This window comes from Hypanus sabinus, chromosome 15 (assembly GCF_030144855.1).
Source record: "Hypanus sabinus isolate sHypSab1 chromosome 15, sHypSab1.hap1, whole genome shotgun sequence".
In the NCBI taxonomy this organism is placed as follows: Eukaryota; Metazoa; Chordata; class Chondrichthyes; order Myliobatiformes; family Dasyatidae; genus Hypanus; species Hypanus sabinus.
The window spans coordinates 12576659-12582658 of NC_082720.1; positions in this window are offsets into that span (position 1 = coordinate 12576659).

Here is a 6000-nt window from a genome sequence, read left to right on the forward strand (position 1 = left end):
CTGGAGAATTTACTAGTGTAAAGAGGTGGGATAATATGAGGAAACTTGACTTTTTGAAGCACTGATCACATACTTCGAAGGAGATCAGTCAAATGACCCTGTAGCTAAACACTGTCATAAGAAATTGATAAACATCACATACAAACACGAGGAAACCTGCAGATGCTGGAAATTCAAGCAACACACACAAAATTCTGATGGAACACAGCAGGCCAGGCAGAATCTATAGGAAGAAGCACAGTTGATGTTTCGGGCCAAGACCCTTCATCAGGACTAACTGAAAGAAGAGATAGTAAGAAATTTGAAAGTGGGAGGGGTAGGGAGAGATCTGAAATGATAGGAGAAGACAGGAGGGGAGGGATGAAGCTAAAAGCTGGTAAGTTGATTGCAAAAGGGATACACAGCCGGAGAAGGGAGAGGATCATGGGATGGGAGGCCTATAACCATATAACAATTACAGCACGGAAACAGGCCATCTCGGCCCTTCTAGTCCGTGCCAAACGCTTACTATCACCTAGTCCCACTGACCCGCATTCAGCCCATAACCCTTCATTCCTTTTCTGTCCATATACCTATCCAATTTTACTTTAAATGACAATACCAAACCTGCCATCTACCACTTCTACTGGAAGCTCATACCACACAACTACCACTCTCTGAGTAAAGAAATTCCCCCTCATGTTACCCTTAAACTTTTGCCCCCTAACTCTCAACTCATGTCCTCTTGTTTGAATCTCCCCTACTCTCAATGGAAAAAGCCTATCCATGTCAACTCTATCTATCCCCTTCATAGTTTTAAATACCTCTATCAAGTCCCCGCTCAATCTTTTATGCTCCAAAGAATAAAGACCTAAAGGAAAAAATGGACTTCTCCACATTCCATCCTGAAACGGACAGCCCTTCATTCTGTAGCAATAATCCTCCGGTCAGTTCATCAGAGACATCAAACTTTCACTCTTAATGCTACAAAGAGATTGTATCTTGTTCTAAATTCCATTGAGTGTAGAGTAATCCTTAATCATTCCTCATCTAGGAATAAGTGTGGAGAACCAGGTTGGCTGTTCCTAAGGAAAGTACATTCTTCTTTAGGTGTAAGAGATTTTGAATTGCATATTGCTTATTTTGCAAATCATACATAATTGATTTAGCTAAAGCAAAAGACTCAGCCTGAATAACAAACACACTGCTGGAGAAACTCGAAGTATTGAGCAGTATCTTGGGGAGGAAAGGAATTGCTGATGTTTTGGGTCAAACTCTGTGTGGTGTTTATGCAGGGTTTCAACCTAAGATGTCAACAATTCCTTTCTTCCATCAGACAGTCCTCAATTATTTGTTGATCCAGATTGCAGCATCTGTCATCTCCTGTATAAAGAATATGTTACACAAATACAATCCCACCACTCTTCCCAAACACAGGAGGGGCATTTTCTAGATTAGTCCATAGGATAATTAAGACATAGGAGCATAATTATGCCGTTTGGCCACCAAGTCTGTCCCGCCATTCAATCATGGCTGATCTTTTTCTCATTGTCATTGGTCTTTGCAAAGTCAGAGTTGATATCGGCTTCAGGAGAGTGGGGTACCTGCAGGACAGGCCAAGTTGGTGTGAATGATTCATCATCATATGTTGCACACTGCAGGATGTAGTAATGCATGGATTGCAGCTGATGCTGGGGAGTTCCAGAGTCTAAGTGGGGCCTAGACAGCAGGTGGAGCAGGAGGAGTAGGAAGAGGCTACAGCAAGAACCCACAGTGTCATCTCCCAGGTGAATGAGGAGGGAAAGATCGTCAGAATGAACTATAAATCAACTGCCGATAGAAAACCTGCGATGTCCCCACTGCATGCTGAAGGACCTCCGCTGTCTTATCAAAATACCCAATATAATGTGTCAATAATCTGGTGGGACAGTCCAAATGCTGTTCATAAATCTCATTAATTTTGGCTAAATGGGTTAATTTCCATTGCATGCAACACATGTCCCTGCACTAATTACTTAAGAGCTTACTGCAATGTCATTTACTTCCAAATATGATCCTTCTCCTGTCTCAAACAGACAGCCTCCCCCACACCCATTCCTCTTGGATACCTCATCTGGCCATTTACCTTCGCTCAACCTTTCCACTTCCAACTGCAAACGTGACATCAACTGTTTTGACTTCTCCTGTCCCCTCACCCACCCTAAATGCACAGCTCTGCACTCACCCCACACCAATTCCAACCTTCAGAAAGCAGACCATATAAAGAGTCTCAACCTAAAATGTCAGCTGGCCACATCCCTTTACAGATGCTGTCTGACCCACCGAGTTCCTTCTTCTTTTTGTGTCTGCTCGGTCTCTTGCTCATCTCCATGTTTGCTGAAGCAGGCAGCATGTCCAGTGAGGAGGACAGATTTGGCATTACTGCCATGGGGAATGTTCCCATAAGGACAGTTGTGATGTAAGGTGTGGGAAGCTGCACCGTAAATGGCGCAATCCTACCAGGGACCGTTCAGGTTCTAGTTTAGTGCTTCAATGTTTAAACCACACTAACACCATTTTAATCCCTATTTACAAAGGACTGATACCTCTTTATCATTAGATAATAATCTTTTAGCACATTAAAAATAACTATAATTCAATTTATTGGTCAAGGAATGAACATTGCTCCAGGTGTGATCTCAAAAAAAAACTTTGTACAACGACCATAGGCCACCTCTAGGCACTCTAAGCCTTTTGCATTGAAAGTTAATGAATTAATGAATGACCCTAGTGCATCTTTACCATCCCTACCGACTTTCAACTCTGAGGCAGAGTGCTCTGTCCTCAGTAAGGGCCTTACCTTTGTCCCACTGTGCCCACACCTCAGCGGGTTCTGCGTACGCCATGACGCTGAACTCTTCTTCCACCGGCTCCGTCTTTGAGCCTACTTCTTCAGCAAGGTGTCTCCTTAACCCAGCAATGACCTCTTCTCCCGTCTTCAACCCTCTTCCTCTTCATGGACACCCTGCTCTGGTCTTCTGCCTGTTCTGGATCTCTTTATTGCTAACTGCTTCAGTTATAACTGTTATAACTGCTATCAGCCGTCTTGACTTCACCACACCCTGTTCTAATTCCAACCTCACTCCTTCCAAACGCTCTGTTCCCCACTCCCTCCACACTAATCCCAACCTTACTATAAAACCTGCTGTTAAGGGGGGTGTTATTGTAGTCTGATGTACTAACCTCTACCTTGCCAAGGCACAGTGACAACTCGCTGATACCTCCTCTTATTTACCCCTCGGTCATGATCCCACTAAGGAGCACCAAGCCACTGTCTCCCACACCATCACCAACCTTATCAGCTCTGGGGATCTCCCATCCACTGCCACCAACCTCAAAGTTCCCATACCCCGCAAATTTCTACCTCCTACCCAAGATCCACAAATCTGTCTATCCTGGTAAGCCTATTGTCTCAGCTTGCTCCTGCCCCACCAAACTCATTTCTGCATACCTCAACACTGTTGTTCTCCCTTGTTCAATACCTTCCCACCTATCTTCATGACACGTCTCACACTTTGAATTATTTCAAAGATTTTAAGTTCCCTGGCCCCCACCGCCTTATTTTAACCATGGATGTCTAGTCCTTATATACCTCCATCCCCCACCAGGAAGGTCTCAAAGTTCTCTGCTTCTTTTTTGGATTCCAGACCCAACCAGTTTCCCTCTACAACCACTCTCCTCTGTCTAGTGGAATTAGTCCTTACTCTCAATAATTTCTCCTTCGGCTCCTCCCACTTCCTCCAAACCAAAGGTGTAGCCATGGGCACCCATATGGGTCCCAGTTATGCCTGCCTTTTTGTTGGCTTTGTGGAACAGTCCATGTTCCAAGCCTATACGGGTATCCGTCCCCCACTTTTCCTATGCTACATCGACAACTGCATTGGCGCTGCCTCCTGTATGCATGCTGAGCTCATTGACTTCATTAACTGCCTCCAACTTTCACCCTGCCCATTTCCGACACCTCCCTCCCCTGCCTTGATCTTTCCGTCTCCATCACTGGAGACTCCTTATCTACTGATATCTACTATAAGTCTACAGGCTCTCACAGCTACCTAAACTATTTTTCTTCCCACCCTGTCTCTTGCAAAAATGCTATCCCCTTCTCACAATGCCTCCGTCTCCGCTGCATCTGCTCTCAGAATGAGTCTTTTCATTCCAGGACGAAGATGTCCTCCTTTTTTAAACAAAAGGGCTTCCCTTCCTCCACCATCAACTCTGCTCTCAAATGCATCTCTCCCATTTCATGCATCTGCTCTCACCCCATCCTCCCAACACCCCACTCGGGATAGGGTTCCCTTTGTCCTCACCTGCCATCCCACCAGCCTCTGGGTCCAACATACAATTCTCCGTAACTTCCGCTACCTCCAACAGGATCCCACTACCAAGCACATCTTTCCCTCACCCCTCTTTTTGCTTTCCGCAGGGATCACTCCCTATACGACTCCCTTGTCCATTCGTCCCTCCCATCCCTTCCCACCGATCTCCCTCCTGGCACTTATTCTTGTAAGCAGAACAACTGCTACACCTGCCCTTACACTTCCTCCGTCAGCACCAATCAGGGCCCCAGACAGTCCTTCCAGGTGAGACGACACTTCACCTGTGAGTCAGCTGGTGTGATATACTGCATCTTGTGCTCCTGGTGCTGCCTTCTATATATTGGTGAGACCCGACGCAGACTGGGCTGAACACCTACACTCTGTCCGCCAGAGGAAGCAGGATCTCCCAGTGGCCACACATTTTAATTCCATGTCCCATTCCCATTCTGATATGTCTATTCATGGCCTCCTCTACTGTCAAGATGAAGCCACATTCAGGTTGGAGGAACAACACCTTATATTCTGTCTGGGTAACCTCCAACCTGACAGCATGAACATTGATTTCTCTAACTTCTGTTAATGCCCCTCCTCCTCTTCTTACGCCATCCCTTATTTATTTGTTTGTTTGTTTGTTTGTTTGTTTATTTATTTATTTTTCTTTCCCTCCTCCCCCCTTTTTTCCTCTTTTTTTCTCTCTCTGCCCATCACTCTGCCTTTTCCCCATCTCTCTCTGGTGCTCCCCCCCTTTCTTTGTCCCTATGTCTTTCCTCCTACGATCCTTTCCCTTCTCCAGCTGTGTATCCCTTTTACCAACCAGCTTCACCCCTCACCTCCTGTCTTCTCCTATCATTTCAGGTCTCCCCCTCCCCCTCCCACTTTCAAATCTCTTACTATCTTTTCTTTCAGTTAGTCCAGATGAAGGGTCTCGACCCAAAACGTCGACTATACTTCTCCCTATAGATGCTGCCTGGCCTGCTGCGTTCCATCAGCATTTTGTGTGTGTTGCTTGAATTTCCAGCACCTGCAGATTTCCTCCTGTTTGCCTATTTCATTATTGGCTGTATGCTGGCCACCATGTTTGTACGACATCCATAGCCATAGTCAAAGGCAAAATTATGGCTTAAATTTGGCTCCTGAGGAGAATAATAATGTGTTCTTTGAAAGGCATAGAGGTCGGTAAATGCTTTGAAAATTTCTTATTTTAGATGTTCCCAAGCATTTCTGTTCAGAAACCACACTGAAAAGCAAAGCCAGAAGGATGAATTCTCTCAAGTTTATCTCCCTGGTTAGGGGATCTCACTAATTTAGCTCAGAGCGTAGTTTATTTAAATGCTGCAGAATTTTTCCATCTGCTCAAGCTTACAACAAAACTAGAGAAGGAGGGATTGAAATGTGTGGCTGGCACCAATTATGGAGTGTAGTGGACTCTGCTTTTGGAATTTGGTTCTTTTGAATTTCAGCAATTTAGTAACTGAGGTTTCAATATATTTGGTGCTTATGGACAAGAACTAACTTCTAAATTGGTTTAATATTTTTATGGTCACTGAGGTACAGTGAAAAACCACCCATACAAATCAATTAATTACAGCAGCACATTCAGGTAGTACTAAGTAAGACAATAATAGAATGCAAAATATAGCTTTACACTTAATGGAGTTAAGTGCAA